The 21068-nt window shown below is 42.7% G+C and overlaps 1 long non-coding RNA gene across 1 annotated transcript in view; it reads left to right on the top strand.

The window, feature by feature from the left end:
- Positions 1-1766: 1766 nt before the first annotated feature.
- LOC309809917 overlaps positions 1767-21068 on the top strand; it is a 37574-nt gene continuing 18272 nt past the window's right edge. Inside the window, exons 1-3 of the long non-coding RNA XR_014294919.1 lie at positions 1767-2362; positions 6436-6547; positions 6634-6749. This is a non-coding gene — a long non-coding RNA (uncharacterized lncRNA). The remainder of the gene's footprint in view (positions 2363-6435; positions 6548-6633; positions 6750-21068) is intronic.

The raw sequence follows: 21068 nt of genomic DNA, 5'->3' as shown, positions 1-21068 counted from the left end.
GCCCTTCTAACACGAAGGGGCACATGTCTGTTCACCATTGACAAACATTAGGGTTCCTGAGGTCCAAGAGGGTGAAAGGCGAGGTGACTGAGAAGAGTGAGGGTGAAGGTTGTTGAATGCATCAGGGGTCTGCAGGGTGGAGGCAGGCACGTCGGGCCTATAAAGCCATCTCAGGGGCACTGTGGTAGGGGCTCACTATATGAGGTGGTGGCCCCTAGAGTCTGTTCCCGTGATTCTGCACTGCACGACTCTCTGCTTTGGTTATTGCCCAACTGTCAGGAAGATGGGGGTCTTTCTGGGTAAAGGCTTAAGGCTGACAAAGATGCCAAGCTGCAAACACTTGGATCCCATCAACATTAGCACAACTATTAGTAATAGTGTTTTTTTTTTTTTTTCTGGAGCATAACATACCAAAGGCTCTGAGGAATTCTGTAGTAAAACAACAAAGAAACAACGGGGTTTATTTGGCTTAACTGAATGTTTCCTAATCCTCAACTATATTTTCACTATCTTGACACCCAATCTTTGATTCATAACAAATCCCTCTTCTCAGATGGTAAGCTTTTAAAAAATGATGGTGAAATACAAGTATCCCAGTTAAAGACAATTTTGCAAGAATTTTGTGACAGTCCCACAGGTCCCTGGAGTCTCCTTCAGGGTATTGCTAAAACAGTGTTGGGAAATATAGCTTTCACTGTGGTCTTGCTGGAAGTTGGGGTTAAGCTATCCTGTTTTCTTTTCTCCTTAGATTGGGCCATAAATCTCAGAAGATATAATAGCTTACATTTGTATGGAATTTTATAGTTTACATCATCATGCATTACCTGTTTCTCCTCACAACAACCCTGAGGGTAGGGATTATTATTCCATTTTATAGATGAAGAAATGGTCTCAAAGAGCTTCAGTGACTCATTCAAGGCCTAAAACTAGCCTGAGACAATGCCAGGGCTTAAGTCAATCTTTTTACTTCAGATCTGGCGAACTTCCTGTATTTCTAATTTTTTTTTTTTCCCCCTTGAGCACATCACTTTGTTTTTTGGTCACATCAGACTGTTGGCTCTAAACTCCTAGGATTTGGGATTGTAATCCCCTCCCCCAATCTGAAATACTGTTTTCTAGTGAAGCCTTGAGGATCACCAGGGGAAGGTACTGACGATGGTTCTAGCACCTTGAGGGCCTGGAGGGCACCTGCAGGGGCGTCAAGGGGCTCAAATCCCCTTGAAGAGGCCCAGGACACAGGCGAGCTGGGCCTGACCTGGGCCTTTTGCTCCTTCACCTAAAATCTTTCCCACTCTCCACCATGCCTCAGGGCCGAGAGGGTCCAGACATTTTCTCTAAGGAGCTGCAATGTTGCCTCTTACTTCCCTGACCCTAAGGGAGGAGCCATTCGTGTGAAAACTTGATTAACCGAAAGAGCCTCCTCGAAACACCTTTGCTCGCCTTTAACCCGTTTGGCGGGTGTCACCGGCTCAGTGTTTGCCAATTCCGGGTCCAGAAGCGCCGAGACACAGGCGGCCAGCGCGGCCAGGGCCTCAAGTGTCACGGCTTCTAGCTCCCTGGGGAGGGAAGGGGGTCTTCACCGGGTGCCCCGTTCCCCGCAGGGCGCGGGGGAGGGAAGAAGGAAGGAGGGAAGAGAAGGAGGGGGAGGGGACATGGCAAAGAGAGAGGGAGGGGAGGGTAAGAAGGGAGAGGGAGGGAGGAAGAGTGGGAAGAGAGTGGGGGCTGGGAAAGAGGGAGAGCCGGAAGGGGAGGGGAGAGGTGGAGGCGGAGCGGAGGTGGGGGAGGGAACGCGAGCCACGGGGGGGCGGGACTCGGGGCTCGGGGCGGGGGTTTCTGGCCACGCCCCCCGCCTGCGCCCCCGGAATTCTGGCCGGGCCCAAGGAAGTCGTACAAGGAGGCTGGTGATCGCTTGGCTACGTCGAGGGGAGCGCCGACTCCTGTTTCCCGCATGTCCCCGGGCGGCCTGGGGGACAGCTGGGGCGTCGCGGCCCGGGGAAGGGAGCGGAAGTCAGCGTCGAAGCCGCGGAAGGAGGGGCGGCTGGCGGAGGCCCCGCAGCCCTTGAGGCCGGTTCAGCTGCACTAGTGCCCGAACGCGGGTGTGAGGCTGGAGTGTGGCCGCGCGGTGCTTTCTGTAGAAGGCATTGGCCAAGAGCGTACTTAGCTTCTGGTGCTCGTCTGAATGGCGAGAGCCTGATGGCCCGGGGTTCAGTGTGACTCCTCCGATTCCCCAACCAACCTCTCCAAGGGGCTCCCATATGTGAGAATGAGGTCTGCATCTCTGTGGTCCTCAAGTGGGAAACTGTCAGAAGAAGTGCGGGGGAAACTTCCAGGTTAAGGTGTGTGAATGCGAGCATGTACTGAGGTATGTGAGCCGGAGTGTGCATCCATGAAGAAGAATGTCTTTGTTCCAGGAACCCCTCTCCCCAAACTTACACCGAGTGGTGGGGTGAAAGAGAGGCAGTGTATCCGAAATAAAAAAGCCAGGAGGTCCCCTGGCAAGCCCTGTCTTCCAGTAGGACCGAAGTGCTGGGCATCTTTGAAGAATGGTCCAGACACCTTGTCTTCCTTCCTGTCCTGCCCGTGGTGATCTCCTGGGAATCCTATCATTGAATAGTCATGTTTATTGCATTTGTTTTCCCCCCAGGTAACAAGGTCATACTTTCGTTTCTGCTAACACTTGATTGGATGTCTCCCCTTATTCTTTGACTCCCCTGGGCTTTTGGACACCTCATAGAAGGCAGTGCTGAGTCCAACTCTGGAGAAAGACTTTGATTGAATCTCACCTCCACCACTAACTAGCTCTATGCTTTGAGGCAAATTACTTAATCTCCCTGCACTGCAGTTTCCACCACTGTGAAATGGAGATAATAATAATACCTTACAAGGTTGACTGGAGGATTCAATGAAATGATTCATGTAGAGTTTATCTAGTCTTATCTGTCAGAGCCATGAGCCCCCTTTCTCCTCAGCCACCCTGGGTATCCCCTCTTATGCACCCCATTATTTTGCCACCTAATCCATTAAGCAGGGGGTTGCTTGACATGTTCTCTTTGTGTACATATAGGTGGATTGTTTCCTCAACCTGCTTTTTAACTTCTTTAAACATACTGTCATTTCTATGTATACTCTGACACCAATTTGATACATTTCACATAGCTTGTGTTCAATAAATGTGTATTGAATAATTAATAAAATTTCTCTGATACCTAGAGAGAGATTTTTCTAGAAAATTTGAAGTTATGAAAAAGGAAAACTCTTCATGGGGCAGGGTAAATAGAAAAAACTTAATAGATGAAGTTATCTTGTTAGGTTAGGACCATAAAAAGGTATCATTATAGTAATTTCAATTATATAAAGAAAACTGTAAAAAAGACAATTGGAAGTGAACATGACAAAGTATAGAGTTGATGCCCTGCTGGAGTAGAATTATGAGTGGTTTTTTTCTCCTGCTTTATACTTTTTAGTCCTTTCCATACTTTTCAAAGTATGTATTACTGTGTTACTTAGGAAAAGTACTTTATATAATTTAGGTTATAAAAATGATCATATTTTGGATACTTAGAGATGGAGGGAAAAAAAATCCTGAGAATAAAGCAATAGTTTTCTTTTCTTCTTTTTCAGACTAGTGAATCTTTTCTGATTCATGCTAGAAAATCAACTTATTAGTTTGAAGTATAAAGACATCTCCTTTTCAGTGACCAGAATACTTGTCTTGCTTGTTTAGGCACTTCCTCTGAAGGATCAAGATCCAAGGCAGGCAATGAAAATCATAGAAGGGTTCATATTAAATCCAGAGTCAAGGCAAAATGGTCTTAATGGTTATTTCAACCAAGCTGTAGCAGTCTAGTGAATTTTGACCTTTCCAGTGATTTTCTTTTTTGGCTTAGAGATGCACCAGTGCCGTTCTGCTTGTATTACTGTAACATTTTTTTTTAATTAAAAATGCTTTATTGCTAAAAAATGCTAACCATCATCTGAGCCTTCAGTGATCATAGTCTTTTGCGGTAGTAACATCAAAAATCACTGATCACAGATCACCATGACAAATATAATAAAAATGGAAAACTTTGAAATATTGTGAGAACTACCAAAATGGCACCCAGAGACATGAAGTGAGTGAGCAAATGCTGTTGGAAAACACTTTTTTTTTTAAATTTCAAATTTGCAATTTATTTCAAACAGAGTTACCTTCTGTTTTTATTGAAAATGAGGACAACAGCTTGATTTATTTGCACAGTTATTCTTTCATTCAACAAAAATTTACTAAGCACCTACCAAATGCCACACCCTGTGCTGATGCTGGGAATACCAGTCAAGACCTTGTCCTTATCTTCCAGGAGGTTAGGGTCTCATTGATGGACATGCATATATAAATAATGATGTTATAGAGAATTATCACAGGAGCTTTGATACGTCCATGAGTAGGCAAACTTACAGCAGCCAGTGGGACACGAAGGAGTAGCCCGTTGTAGTGGGGCAAGAGCACAGTGAGAAGGAGACAGGAAAAGCTTCATAGAAAACTAGTTATCTGGGCTGATTACAAATCTTTAGCTTATAAGTGGGTAGTCCTTCCTGATGTGAAACTATTATTTTTTGCATACTTTGCCCTAATTATATTATTATATTCTCTGATACATTAAGGGTATGCTTTGTGATTCCTTGCTTGATAGGGGCAGTGAGTTTATAATGGTCAAGTCCTATTCCACCATATTCCAAGGACTGGCCAAAATTTAAAAATATATAAGTCCTTTTATTAGATATGATTGAGGCTTAGAAAACACCTTAAACCTTAAACTTTTTATTTTTACTTAAAGTGTATACATTCATTCCCCAGTCTTTAGGTGTTGGGCTCACTGTGGGTCCTCTGATTAAACTTACTCATAGTTTTTTCTTGCGTTAGTCCCACTTTTTTAAAAAATAAATTTATTTATTTATTTATTTATTTATTTTTGGCTGCATTGGGTCCTTGCTGCTGTGCGTGGGCTTTCTCTAGTTGCGGTGAGCGGGGGCTAATCTTTATTGCAGTGCGCAGGCTTTTCGTTGCAGTGGCTTCTCTTGTGGAACATGGGCTCTAGACGCACGGGCTTCAGTAGTTGTGGCTCACAGGCTCTGGAGCACAGGCTGAGTAGTTGTGGCTCACGGACTCTAGAGTGCAGGCTCAGTAGTTGTGGCCCACGGGCTTAGTTGCTCTGCAGCATGTGGGTCTTTCCCGGCAAGGGCTCGAACCCATGTCCCCTGAATTGGCAGGCAGATTCTTAACCACTGTGCCACCAGGGAAGCCCTAGTCCCACTGTTGATTCATTGTGTTTAGGATTTCCAGCCTCTGTTTTTCTGTAGTGGAGAGAGAACATAAAGACACTTGTAAAACAATTACAAGTGGGGAGTTTTTTAGGCTTTACAATTTTTTTCCTCATCTTTTACCATTTTCTAGCTCACAACTAATTTGACATCAATTTTTATTATTTGTTTTTTAGTGACCTGCCTTTATAGAGTCTTTACGGAAATCATTCAACTTCATTTTTATATCATTTTTCATGTCCGGTTTATTTATTTGTTTTGAGTTTTTTCTTTTGCAGTCATTCATTATTTTATGTAATAGACATCAACACATTTTAGAATAAATAACTGATTCTAAGGATGCAATTCAACTGTTCTGTAATGTTTCATTTTAAAAATGTTAGTCATGGGGCTTCCCTGGTGGCGCAGTGGTTGAGAGTCCGCCTGCCGATGCAGGGGACACGGGTTCATACCCCTGTCTGGGAAGATCCCACGTGCCGCGGAGCGGCTGGGCCCGTGAGCCATGGCTGCTGAGCCTGCGCGTCCGTTCAGGCTGAGCCTGTGCTCCGCAACGGAAGAAGCCGCAACAGTGAGAGGCCCGTGTACCGCAAAAAATATATATATATTAGTCATGACCCAGTGAATTTATTTCAACCCAGTAAATTGATATGAAGACCTACAGTTTGAAAAATACTGTTTTAAAGAGTAGTCACCTAGCATTCAGTGCACCTGGCATCAGTGGGGGTTAGAGAGGGATAGAGAGTGAAGGTTAATCCAGTTAGTTAAGCAGTGTTTCATTAAGAGGGCTTCTACTATATTAAAATTTTGTTGGATTAAATTTCTGGGTCAACCACCAGGGTTTGGAAATCTCCTTGCACTCAAGTTTTGGATGTGTAGCTTGAGTTTTAAAGAAACCTGGCCTTGATCTAAAACTCTCAAGCTTAGAGTTAGTGCTAATGGCCTACAGAGTTCATGTTATATAGTTAACCAACCATAACTGAGCCATTTTAAGGCCATTTTTATTATATCGTTTTCTACGGATAGAACAAGGAAGTTAATTGATAAAATGTCTAAGCTAATATAAGAAAACAGTTTTCCTAGTTTGTGACAATATCAGTGCTTCTAAGAACCTCCATTTAAGTCCTGTATTCTTTCCAGGGACACAGCACTTGAAAGATATTTGATGGTACCAGAAAAGGATATGGCAAGCAAGAATATTTAAGTTGAAGTCAAGACCTTCCTTCTTGGTGGAGCTTCCCAGATAAAAAAGGTATTGGGGGCTATCCTGCCAGAGAGCATAGTAAAGACAGATGGGTATTTTCCTGGGTCAATAAATGTATTTACCCTGATCTGCAGGACTAGCTCTCAGAAGTTTACCCCTTTTCAAAATGCCTGTTGTTCACGGAAGATGTGGCCAGGGAAAGATGGACCATCTTTGGCAAAATATCTGGGAATACCTGCCTGCAACTCAGGTACCTCTATCCCCTTTTAAATGAGGGCACACAGTGTGATGTTCTTCATTTTTGAGGTTGCTAGGCCTGGAACCTTAGGTTTGGTGTGGAGATTGCTTGGAAATAGGGCTTGTAAGGGATATTCATCTCCAGTGATCAGGAGACTCCTGTTTGTTCTCCAGGACCCTCACTGCTAAATCCTGTGTACCTGGGGAACCATGCTAGTAACCAGAAAGTTGTTTGGTGATCTCAGAATCACTTGAGAGAAGTGGATGGTCTTATGGGTTGAATTGTGTCCCCTCCAAATCCAGATGTTGAAGTTCTAGCTCCTTGTACCTTGGAATGTGATCTTATTTGGAAATAGTCATTCATTGCAGATGTAATTGATTAAGATTAAGAGTAGGGTGGCCCATAATCCACTATAACTGGCATTCTTATAAATAGGGATGGCAGAAAACTTAAGTTGTTATCAACATAAAATATACTGTTATAGATGTAAGTTGTTATATGTAAGCCTCATGGTAACCACAAAACAAAAAACCTATAGTAAATACACAAAAGAGAAGGAGAATGGAATATAAGCATACCACTAAAGCAAGTCATCAAACGACAAAGGAAGAGAGCAAGAGAAGAAAGGAACAGACAGGGACTACAAAAACAGCCAGAAAACAATTAACAAAATGGCAATAAGCACATACCTATCAGTAATTACTTTAAATATCTATATAACTGGACTATATTCTCCAATCAAAAGACATAGAGTGGCTGAATGGATTAAAAAAAAAGACCAACCTATATGCTGTCTACAAAAGATTCACTTTAAATGTAAGGACACACAGACTGAAAGTGAAGGGATGGAATAGTCTGTGCAAATGGAAACCAAAAGAAAGCTGGAGTCGCTATACTTATATCAGACAAAATAGACTTTAAAACAAAGACTAAAAGACAAAGAAGGGCATTACATAATGATAAAGGAGTAAATCCAACAAGAATTTATAACACTTGTAAATGTTTATGCACCAGCATAGGAGAACCTAAATATATATAGCAAATATTAACAAATCTAAAAGGAGAAATAGATAGCAATACAATAATAGTAGGGGTCTTTAATAACCCACTTAAATCAATGGATAGATCATCCAGACAAAAAATCAATAAGGCAACATTGGTCTTAAATGACATGTTAGACCAAATGGACTTAACAGATATTTATAGAACATTCCATCCAAAAGCAACAGAATATATTCTTCTCATGTGCGTATACATTCTTCTCTATTTTTCAAGATAGATAATATGTTAGGTCACAGAATAAGTCAATAAATTTAAGAGGATTGAAATCATATCAAGCATCTTTTCTGACCACAATGATATAAAACTAGAAATTGATTTTATGAAGAAAACTGGATAATTCACAAATATGTGGAGATTAAGCAACATGCTGCTGAACAACAAATGGAGCAAAGAAGAAATCTAAAGAATAATTTTAAAATCCCTGAGACAGATGAAAATTAGGAATGTAACATATCAAAATTTATAGGATGCAGCAAAAATAGTTCTAAGAGGGAAGTTCATAGCAATTAATACCTACCTCAAGAAAAAATAAAAGTCTTAAATAAACATCCTAATTTTACACCTCAAGGAACTAGAATAAGAAGAACAAATGAAGCCCAAAGCTAGTAGTAGGAAGAAAATAAGATTAGAGTGAAAATAAATAAGAGACTAAAAAAAAGGAAAAAAAAAAGTAGAAAAAATCAATGAAACTAAGACCTGGTTCTTTGAAAAGATAAACAATGTTGACAAACCTTTAGCTAGACTCACCAAGAAAAAAAGAGAGAGGACTCAAATAAATAAATCATAAATGAAAGAGGAGATGTTAAACTGGTGCCACAGAAATGCAAAGGATCATAAGAGACTACTATGAACAATTATACACTAACAAATTGGACAGCCTAGAAGAAATGGGTAAATTCCCAGAAACATACAACCTACTAAGACTGAACCTTGATGAAATAAAAAGTCTGAACAGACCAATTACTGGTAAGGAGTAATCAAAATTCTCCCAACAAACAGAAGTCTAAGACTGGACAGCTTCATTGGTGAATTCTACCAAGGATTCAAAGAATTAATACCAATCCTTCTCAAATTCTTTCAAAAATAGAAGAGGAGGAACTCTTCCAAGCTCATTTTACGAGGCCAGCATTACCCTGATACCAAAACCAGGATTAAGGATGCCACAAGAAAGGAAAATTACAGGCCAATATACTTGATGAACATAGATGCAAAAATCCTCAACAAAATATTAGCAAACTGAATTCAATAATACATTAAAAGGATCATACGCCATGATAAAGGGGGATTTATTCCAGGGATCCACAAATCAGTCAATGTGATACACCACATTAACACAATGAAGGATAGAAATCATATGATCATCCCATTGAAGGAAAGCATTTGACAAATTCAACATCCGTTTATGATAAAAACTCTCAACAAAGTGGGTATAGAGGGAATGTACCTCAACATAGTAAAGGCCATATATGACAGGCCCACAGCTAACATCATACTTCATGGTGAAAAGCTGAAAGCTTCTCCTCTAAGATCAGGAACAAGACAAGTGTGTCCACTCTTGCCACTTTTTAGTCAACATAGTACTGGAAGTCCTAGCCAGAGCAATTAGGCAAACAAAACAAAACAAAACCCAAATTGGAAAGGAAGAAATAAAAATGTCACTATTTGCAGATGACATGATATTACATCTACCTTCTTCTGTTTATATGTTCTTTTTTCTGATAGGTCAATGCCATGTATCATATCTCAATTTTCTTTGCCATACTCCAGTTATGTCTTACAGTACACCTGGGTTGCTCCTGCCAAGCATTTACACGTACTACCCAGACTATTCGGTTTTAGTTAAGGGAAGAATCAGCTGCAGGCTGCTGATTAAAAGAGACAAATGAACACACCAAAAAAAAAAGCAGATTTGTGACCCCTGCCTCTCGAAATTTTGATTTGTAAGTTTATGGTGGGACCCAAGGATAATCATGTTAAATAAGCATCGTAGGTGCTGTTAACCTCACTGATTATCTGTTGATTTGTGCTAGATTCTTTCTTAGAGCATAATCTAAATTCCAGGTTCTGGAGACACCCAGTTTGGTCCAACCTTGGTAAGTTGTACTCTTAGCTTTAAGGACTTAGGCATTCCCCACCTAAGAGTTCAGAAGAAGAGTGGGTATCCAAGCCAGTCCAATTTGTTCATTCATTCATTCAACACATTTTTGAGCATCTGATATGAACTAAATACTGTTCTAGGGTCTGGAGATACATCAATAATACAAATAGACACAAATCCCTTACATGCTAGCTGGGAGTAAACAGTCAACAAATCAATAAATACACTAGGTGAGCACTGCTATAGACAAATACAAGCAGTGTAGAAGGACTGTGAATGCAGAGGGTCTGCGGGCATTACAATTTTCAAAGGGGTGTCCTGGGTAGGCCTCACTGACAACATGACTTAGGTGGGCCATGTGGTTCTCCAGAAGAAGACTGTCCCAAGCAGAGGGGACAGCCAGTACAAAGTCCCTGGTCAGAAGCTGAGCACACCTGTCCTGTTAACAGAAACAGGAGGCCAGTGTGGCTGGAGTGGAGTACGAAAGGGAGGGAGGTGGTAGAGGCTGAGGTCAGAGGTTACAGGGGAGTCAGATCATGTCCTTACAGGGCATTGCAAGGCCATCAGCTTTTACTCCAGTGAGATGGGAATCAATTGGAAGATTCTGAGCAGTGACATGATCTGACTTATATATACATATATATATATATATATATATTTTTTTTTTTTTTTTTTTTTTTTTTTTTTTTGCGGTACGTGGGCCTCTCACTGTTGTGGTCTCTCCCGTTGTGGAGCACAGGTTCCGGATGCGCAGGCTCAGTGGCCATGGCTCACGGGCCCAGCCGCTCTGTGGCATGTGGGATCTTTTCGGACCGGGGCACGAACCCATGTCCCCTGCATCGGCAGGCGGACTCTCAACCACTGCGCCACCAGGGAAGCCCTGACTTATATTTTTAAAGTATCGTTCAGGCTGCGGTAGGAGGGACAGGAGCAGAAGCAGGGAGGACCAGTTAGGAGATGACTCCAGTAATGCAGATGAAATGTTGATGATTGGCAATAGGGTAGTAGCAGCAGAGACGGTGAGAGGTGTTAGATGTTGGATAAAATTTGAAGGTAGAGCCATTTTCTGACAGATTGGATGTGAACGTTGGAGAAGACAGATGTCAAGGAGGACTCTAATCAGGGTGAACCTTACAATTCTTGCTTGGAATGCTGAACAGAAGCATCTCCAAATGAGGAAGCACATGGCAGGCATCCTATGCCCATGAGGAGAGTCAAACTGTGGGTGGCAGGGCAGAGTGGCCGAAAGAAATGGTCCTGAGGGCAGTGCTGAGACTGAAGCCTGATCCACCTCTGCACTTCCAGTTACAAGAGCCAATGAGTCCTTTGTTACTTGCCTCCAAAATAGGCTTATTGCTACTCCCACCCAGACTCTAAGATGTCTCTGAGATGTGCTGTTTGCCTAAAGACACTTACCACAGTTCCCCCAGAGCTAGTCTTCAGACCTCAGGGACGACTCCCAAAATACTCCTTCTCATGCCTCCCTATCTCATTGGTCTCTTGGCAAACTGTAAGCCCCGTAGTGCACTGTGTCAGGAGCAGGGCCAGACAGACCCGGCACGGCAGAAAGTGTGAACTTATTAGCACGAGATCCCTCTTGTTGGTAGCAGTGGTGGTGCCAGCTGGTATCACCCGTATTTTACAAAATTGAGAGCAGAGATTAAGGGGTTTACCCAGGATCAGAAAGTCTTCTATTTCGAATCTAAGATGGGTGTGTCTGATGAACCAATTACAATCCATCTATCACACGGAAGAGAGAAGAGCTTTCCAGGAGGAGATCATCTGGCTGATTGCTTCACTGACTGGCAGTATGCTGGTACAGAACAGATGTGATCCTCAGCCTTACATATCAAATAACTACCGGACCCCTTCACTCAGGGTGATTAGGCTGGAAAGGATTAATTCATATAGCCCAACGTATAAGAAATTGACGTATAGACCAGCTGGTCAGATTATTTAAAATAGGAAATATTTCTCAAACTTGAGAACTTGTAGACTCTTGAATATATCCCACTTTAAGAAACATTGTATTCGTACTTACATCATGAGACTTTATGTGATCACTTGATCAAAACAGTCAGAAACGCAAGTCTAGTCTGAACATTGGCATTACTCTATGAAAAGGTGGCGATCCAGGGGATGCTTGTGTTAAAATTTTTGTATTATCTTTAAAATGAAAACACAAAAATTTTAAATCATTCTAAAGAATTCCTGGACCTCTAAGAATATGATTGAAGACTCCAATATGAAAAATAATGCAATAGAAGAAAGGCTTTGTTTGAAAACGGGAGCTAGTTATGTATACAGGATGCTCTAAAGCAAGTCCACTCAGGAAACCAGATTGCAGATCAGAAGGCAGATGGGTGGGTGTAGAATAAGAACAGAGGGAGTTGGCTGTTCTCAGGGAACACAGTCCTCAGACAACGGTAGCTGGTTATCCTAACCTGCATTTGCTCTACAAATGTTTTTGTTTAAGACTCTACCGGTCATGGAGAACAGAGCTCCATCTTTCTTGCCTTACGATAGAGGAGGCAAGAACAAATTACTGTTCACTAACTTTCCTTTTCCTAGACTTCTTCATGACTCCATGAACCCTCCCTACCAGTGCATCATTTCTAGGTAAATAGGAATTGTGCTCTTCTCCTGACAAGGGAGGGACTCGGACCAGATTAGGGAACTCCAGAGACCGCGCTCTTTCCAATTAGCACGTAGCTAGTTTTTGTCATTCAACTAAAATTATGAGGGTCGCTTATATTCTATAGGAGACGGTAAAAACGACTTTTAACTCTCTTCCAATTTTGTCTACAGCAGACTCTGAGAAATCCATCATTCTTCTCAAATGACTTCTCCCCGTGTTGTCTGCCTACTCCTATTTTAAATCTGCCTTTGACCAACCCTCCCCTTTCCCACCTCCAGCCTCAACTGAGTCAGTGCTAGGAAGTAGGGAGCACCCACCCCCCATTGCCACGTACTCTCTCCTGGCTCCCGCACTGGATTGGACTGGAGCCAGGTTCAGCGCTGGGCTGCCTCCAAGCAGGCTGAGAGAATGCATGCTGTTCCTGGGCAGCGATTCCAGGGGCAACATTGTATCGTCGGAGCCAGGCAAGGGCATGTAATCCCTTAGGCTACTTGGCAAACGCCTATTTGTTCTCTAGAATTTTCAGAACGGGGAGAGGGGTGTGGAGGGAGCTCCTGACCAGTTTGGAAATGAAAGGGCCCTTAGGGAACGCACGCTGAACCCCAGGGAGCCTTGATCCGAGCATGTGGTCCTTGCTGAGCCCCCTTGCCTGGTCTGCCGCCCACTCGGAGCAGATGCCAACACAGGTGCCGCCAGTGCCCTCCAGCGCCTTTCAGTCCAGCCAGTGCTGCCCTTCTCTACCCTACCAGTTCTCAGGAGTGTGTGCCGTTCATCTTCTTCCCGCAGTCTGGAATGTTCATCCCTTTTAGCTCCTCCCCGCCAAATCCTCCCCACCATTCATTCATTCATTCATTCATTTCTTTTCCCTTCCGGTTTTATTGAGGTATAATTGACATACAGTGTAAGGTTAAGGTGTATAGCATACTGATTTGACTTATATACATCATGAAATGATCGCCACAATAAGTTTAGTGAACATCCACCATCTCATATAGATACAAAATAAAGCAAAAATGTTTTTCCTTGTGCTGAGAACTCAGGATTTACTCTCTTGCCAACTTTCATGTATGTTAATTATATTTATCATGTTGTACGTTATATCCCTAGTACTTATAACTGGCAGTGTGTACCTTTTGACCACCTTCATCCAGTTCTCCCTCACTCTACCCCCTGCCTCTGGTAACCACAGATCTGATCTCTTTTTCTATGAGTTTGTTTGTTTGTTTTTGAAGTATATTGACCTACAGTGTTCGTTCCTGGTGCACAACATAGCGATTTAATATTTCTATATATTACAAAAATGATCATCACTCCTCCCCACCCTTTAAAAGCCACAGCTGAAATGAGCCCTCCAGAAGGCCTTCTATGATCTACAACCAGAAGGGATCTCTTCTGTTTTTGTCAACAGCCATACCCATTTTCCTGGACCTATCCTAAAACATAGACAAAGTTCTGGTTTCTACTGTAGCTACTGAGATACATTTCTTATCTATTCTACCAGGAAATAAGGTAGGACATGGGGGCATGTGTGACTGCCTTTGCTTTTCTCATAAGGTTCTTCACATTGTAGTTACTTAATATTTGTTGAATGAATAATAAATCGGAAGCATTGTGCACATGGTGCACAAATTACAGAAGACGGGATCCTTTACAAGTTTCCCTTCAGAAGCTGGCCCTAAGCAGGGCTTTCCTGGAGTCCCCTCTAATCTCCCCCCACACCTGCAGCTACAGGGGCCTATTGCAGGGGGAGGGTAGCCTCCAGGTCCTTGATCCAGCAGTAAGCCAGCATCCCTTCTGACTGGTCAGTGCCTAGGCCATACCAGTTGTAAAATATTTTGAATATCAGTGCTGCATCTAAGACAGGCAGCACTCAACCAAATGACGTAGAAGAGAGAGTGTATTCATGTGCATGTTATAGCAGTAAGACATTCCCATTGTGTGTGAGGCGCAGGCTAGGTGTGTTGAGGGAGGTACTAGAGGGTAGGGGAGTTGGGTGTTGCTAGAAGCTGGAAAGCAGGGAATAATTGTACTTTTTGTTAATTACTTGTGTAACCTTGGGCAATAGAGCACCTCTGCAGTCTGGAGACCTGAGTTCTGGTGCTGACACCTGTGCTTGGATCTTGGGCAGATCACTTGACCTTGTCAGGGTCAATTCATCTACACAATAGGGGGATGGTTGAGGTTATAGTGAGATACAGGTTTGCTCGATGCATGTGGAAAGTCATGAATGGAGCCTCAAGAATGGATAGGTCAAGGGGATAGTGCTTGAGCTTTCCTGTTGAGCCTTCCTGTGGAAGAATCTGTTTCCTGCCTGTGCTTTAACAGGAAGTATTTATTGGTTCTAGACCAAGTCTTGGAATTGAGCATCTGGCAAAAGATGGAGAAAATAAACAGGGGTATTCAAACATCAGTCTGATAATGTGCCTAATAGTCTGAAGTTTTTTTGCTTGAAGCAGGAAGTGTTTCTCATCAGGTCAAATCACAATTAAACCATGCTTTCTTTTCTCTGCAAAGTTCTCTTAAGTTCTTTGTTATTTCTCCTCTGAAAGGGCTCACAACACATTGCCAGATGTGACCAGTGAGCATGGAGTAGGTTATGTAAATGTCTGGCATAGTTTAGTTTATTATCATTGTTTTTATTACTTGGTAAAAAAAAAAAAGTCACTTGTTGGTTATATTTTCCTGTGCAAACAGAATTGCTTAACAGAAGAAAAGGAAATAGAGCAACTGTTACTAAATGACCCAAAAGCAGAAGTTGAGCTCCTCTCACATGAGTATTCAAAAATGTTTCAGCCACGCACTCTGGTCTTGGCAGCCCAGAATCGGGGAAGACCTGAGCTGTGTTGAGCAAGGTCAGAGTGAAGATTTATACACCAGCAGAGGAATGTGGGCAGGAGGCAGGCATGTGGAGGTATTGGGGGTGAATCTTTGAGCAGAACCACTTAGTAGCCGTGAACACCACTCACAAACCCAGTTATAATCATGTAACAGAAACACATGTTGTGAATTTGCTAATTCCTCGGACACACATTATGTTTCAGAATTCTTGAAAGTACCCCAGGGGAGCTCTCTCTAAACTGGTTTCATTCAAGGTCAACGCCTTGGCTAGCTGACCAGTAAGATAATTTTCTAGACTTGGGAGCCATTTGAAATCTGAAAGTCTTGAAAAGAAGCATATTACAATAGCTTAGAATCTGGAAGAGAGATTACAAATTTAACAATATGCACTTAAACGTGAACTGTTATCATTGGTTAGACAGATATCAAATTTATTCAACCCATAATTCTTAACTTCTTTTTTCCCCCATAAAAGCCATAAATATAATACCAAGTGGGAAATAAAGGCTGCTGGGTGATCGGTAAGACAGCTGATGGTTTCTCTAGCAAAGGAAATTTTTGTAATTTGTTCATATGCTGCTGCATTAATGCTAAAACTTGCTGTCGGCTACTAATTATTCCCTACAAAAATTTGGTTTCTGTTTTTAATCTTGGTACGAGAGCAGTTGTTATTGTAGTCTTCAGAGGAAGACTGGTACCTGAGAGAGAGCGGCACTGACAGGTGGGGCCAGTGTTTTAACGAGGGGGGTTTTGTTACACAGAAAGATTTTGGAGATGGTATTTTAACACAGTTTCCCTTGGAAGATTAAGTTTTCTAATGGCGTTTGTTGTTAAAATGCAAGTGTATAAAATATGTGTCTGATTAGTTTCATAATAAAAGGCCAGTCCCCAATTCTCCTTATACCAGATATAAGCTGTTTTATTTTTACCTTAAGTTTGAAGAAAGAGTTTAAATTTAAGTATTATAACTAACGGGCAACACGGACAGTTATCACTTTCAGGTCGCTTATCAATATCACCTTCTCAGTGAAGCCGACTTTGACCACCTTATTTAAAATTGTGATACCACCCGCAACCATCATACTCTTTCTTTTCTCCATGGTACTTATCACTTTCCAATCTACTTATTTACTTTTTTATTATATTTATTGCTTATCATTTTTCTCCTTCTACTAGAAGGTAACCTTCATGAAGGCAGGATTACCCATGTTGTATACTGATATATTTTTAGTGCCATAAACAGTGCCTGGCATATGTGTGTGTGTGTGTGTATATATGTGTGTGTGTGTGTGTGTGTGTGTATAAATATATAGCATGCACACAGCAAATGTTTGTTGAATGATTGATGGACATCTATATATCTGTACTTTCAAAACATCTTCTGTTCAGAGAATACTACTAATATCTAAGAATCCTAAGGTGCATTTCTTAAAGGCACAACCCCTGTGGGCACATGTGATCAAAGTGTAGTCAGAGAACTGATGTATAGTCAGAGAACTGATGTTGGACACAAGTATTTGATGCTCCAGTTGCTCTTTGAGCATTTACCAGAAGCAGCTGAGTGCCAAGTCTGTATAGGCCATAAGGACAAATCTCTCTCAGTGACTAGAAAGTCAAGACAGTATGTATTTGTGAAGTGTTCATTTCTATGTACCCAGTGCTGAATCCACTGTGAGGTTCTCCCGAAAGGAGAAGGCCCCATCCTTGTTCTCAACAAGCTGGCCATCTGGCTGGGGAATTTTCTGTAGAAATGGCCACCTATAGTTCCTAACTCTTATTAGCAAGAGGATCCACCTAATTTAAACCAAAGAACTGCTTCAATTTGAGGACTTAAAAACTCAAGTCAATGAAGATCATTAAAAGTACATGTAGGGCTTCCCTGGTGGCGCAGTGGTTGGGAGTCCGCCTGCCGATGCAGGGGGCGCGGGTTCGTGCCCCGGTCCGGGAAGATCTCATGCCGCGGAGCGGCTGGGCCCGTGAGCCATGGCCGCTGAGCCTGCGCGTCCGGAGCCTGTGCTCCGCAGCGGGGGAGGCCACAACGGTGAGAGGCCCGCGTACTGCAAAAAAAAAAAAAAAAAAAAGTACATGTAACCATTTGCTTAGACCAGTAGCCAATTCCTTTGACCTGGTATCCAAAGATTTTTAAAGGTAATTGTTTGTACAGTGAGGCTTAGCTGAATATTTTCAAAGTATCTCCATATCAGAGTGCCCTGGAGATGAAGAGAGGTTGTATGTTTCCCTGCTGTCCTCTGCTTGCTGTAAACACCTCCGTCTCTTGTCTAACTAAGACACAAGTCTGTGCTTGCCTCTTACCCTAGCTCACCAATCAGAGCCCCCAGGTGCTCCTGAGTGAGTCCCCCAGTGTTCATCGTCTGCTGGTCTCACTGTCTCTGGTCCCTCCACCTCCAGTCCCTCCTGCTCACTAGAGCCAGATGAATCCTTCTAAATCATGGCTTTCACCTTATCGGGTCCCTCTTTAGGAATTAATTTTACAACATGCATAGGACTAAATCCAAACTCCTCACGCTACAGTTTTCTCCCATCAGATAGTTCCACCTGGCTTAGATGACCTCAGCTGCCTGCCACAGTGAATACTGTGCTCCAATCTGGTCTCTTTGCTCTTCTTTCCCCTTCCACTTTCTCAGTTTCCCTTTCCCAGCCCTTGCTCTCCATCCTTGGACCCGTCTCTTTGTCTTTATTTGTACTGTTTCTCATTCATTCATTCTTTAAATAGATATTGAGCATATACCATATACGAAGCAGTGTTTTGTGTCCTGGGGATACAAACTCAGCGATTTGGATTATGCCATCTTCCCTTCTTCCTTAATCCAAGGCAATCCAAACCATACACTGCCCTCAAGCGCCAATTCAAGCCTCACCTTCCTAAAGGTTTCCTGATTCACCCCTCTGGACAATGGTAGGCAGCTGAGTATAATGGTAAAGAGAAAGGGCTTGGGAATCAGATAAATCTGGACTGGAATTTTTTGTCTGCCACCCAATATCTATTGACTGTTAGGCAAGTTACTCAACCTTTCTAAGCCTCCTATTACCTCATCTATAAAATGGGAATCATAGTACCTCACGGGTTTGTTGTGAGAGTAAAGAGAGATAGTAGTCAATGGTGATGTTGCTGTTATCTTTCTCTCCTCTGAAACTTTATAGCAGATAAATGATGCTTGGTCAATTAAGAATGAGTGAATATTACTTGTAGTGTTTCTGTGTTTCATGAAACTCCTTCCTCATTCAGCAGCACTTAACAAGTGCACAGTGAATGGAGGTACAGTAAGAGGACACTTGGCTGTCTCATTGTCTCTCTCCTGTTACGTCCCCAATTCCTCAGGGACACTGGCTTCTGGCTGTCCTTCCTATACCACCTCCTTGTCAAGATGAACCCTTTCTGTAGACTGAAAGCCATCGAGATAGAAATGGAGATGCCTCTATTCGATCTGGGGCTAATGGGAGAGGGAAACTTTTACAAACTGAAGGGTGCCTGAATTTCCAACTAGTGTTAAGTGACCATAGCAAAGTATAACCCATGGCTACAATTTGCTCTGTCAAAGATGGAATTAAAGGTAAATTTGAAGTTTCACCATATAGTTCTCTCTATTATGGGTGCCGCTGTGCATTAAAATTGTCTGTGTGAGGCTCATTGGGATGGGCAGAGATTCAATCACTGCTGGTACCTTAAGGAAATGGGGTGGTGAGAATTAGGGTCATGCATCCCAATTGGGGCAAGAAAGAGAACCAGGAAGTGTGTTTTTCAATCTTGACATCTTGCCAGCTGGAGCTAGAGGGAAATGTTTTTTGAACTCATTGAGCAGCCTACTCACAAATCACAGAGATAGCTGCGCTCAACGAGAATAGAGAGAATTTTTATGTGGTCTAGTTAAAGATGTGCACCACCCATTCAGAGTTGTGCGGAGCACCCCTTAAGGACCCTTGAAACCAGACCACATCACTGGCGGAAGCCCACTTTAGCAAATGCCATGATAACTGGTTTTACGCAATGAGGCTATTTACATATCCTCAGTAACAGTTTGGACTAGTATAAGAAAAATACAATATAGCAGATGTGCCCACTAAATTCTGCATATTTAGCCATCAACTGATAACTAAGATACTGTCTACTAGGTATAATATTTAGGTGTGGTTAAGTAGTCTTAAAAAGAATAAATGTTCTAAACAGGTTACAAATCAACTCTGCAGTTTTCAGAATAACTTTCATATGATCTCAACTGGTTCTTATGACAGCTTTGGGACAAGGGCAGCGTAGATAATTATAACCATTTTACAGGTGAAGAAAGAGAGAGGTTAAATGATTGTCCAAGGTTACAAAGCCTCTAAGTAGCAGAACTAGGATAAGACTCCTCATAGCCATTATTATTTTTGTTATTATTATCATGCTGGTTATTATATTGACTCCCTGATATACTTCTCTGTCTTTTCTTCTCTCTTCAGTATACACAGAGATTTCTGGAATGCACGTGCCCCTGAGCTGCTCTATCTCCTCTGGGCTGGGGAGTAGGGTGTCCCTGACTGGGTTCTTGGCTTTTACAGGGGCAGATGGGGCTGGAAGCCTGGGCTGGCCCGGCTGGCTGGGTTTCTCATTTTGCCTGGGGCCAGGCCAGAGTGGGATGGTTAGAACTGGAGCCCTTTTTACATGTCATGTTTTTCTGGTTTCTAAAAACAAAACAGGGTAAGAAACCCCTCCAGCAGGAGTGCTTGTTCCAGGCAGGGCGTTCCCGCCAGTCTCCTCCTGTAGGAGGACCTGCCTTTGGGCATTTCTATTCCCTTTCCTTGGTATGTGATCACTCTGATAAGTTTTAAAGATACATCACATTCAGTGTCCAGGGCTGACTGTTAGATTAGAATGCAAATACAGTAGGTTACGTGGTTTCATTTCATTAAAAAAAACACTATTCTTGAAGTTGGGAGGTACACATGTTTACTAATATTATGCTGAAGCTCTAAGAAGGGACCATCCCCCAGCCCCAGAGGAGTCAGCTGGACGGCTTGAGTCTGGAAGGAGTGGTGGTGACCAGCACAGGCTGACACATGCTGGTTTGGTGAGGCACAGCTCAGCCTGGCCTCTGGAAGTTCATTATCTGAAAGAGAGATCATTCACTCTCAGTTGGTCATTGCTTGAACTTCTTTTGGAGGAAAAAAAAAAAAGAAAGAAACACACCCAGAATTTGAAGTAATGGAACTTCATTAAGTTGGAAGCACCAAGCTCATGTGAATGGGGAGGGTTTTAATTGAACAAGAAAATGTAAACCCCTGCTCCTTCCTAGCTGGAACCCATCCGTGTTGCATTAGTCCTGCTGCCCGTGATTTTCACGATCGTTTCTGAGGGCAAGGACCTGAGTTTTGGATGCTCACTAATCAGAACCGTGCCAGGGGAAACCCAGAAACGTTTAGCAACTCTACCCAGAGAATGCAAATAGTCACCCGCTCCGGTTCAGTCCCCTTCACACAGCCTGGACACGGTTGACTCCAGAGGCTGCAGGGGAAGGCATGGCTTTGAAAGTCTCTTTCATGGGCGGTAAGCTCATGCTTTCCCACATAAACCCTGAGACAGCTGGGGAGAGAGAGATTGGAAGAAAGACAGGGAGAGGCAGGGAGACCTTGCCTGTATAGAAGAAGCCAAGAGCACAACAGCAGCCGTCAACGTGCCAGAGGGAGGCTGGCAGAGAGC

Source organism: Mesoplodon mirus (genome assembly GCF_964341445.2).
Source record: "Mesoplodon mirus genome assembly, chromosome: 8".
NCBI lineage: Eukaryota > Metazoa > Chordata > Mammalia > Artiodactyla > Ziphiidae > Mesoplodon > Mesoplodon mirus.
The sequence above is the reverse complement of the archived record's forward strand: the minus strand, read 5'-3'. Positions and strand labels throughout refer to the sequence as shown.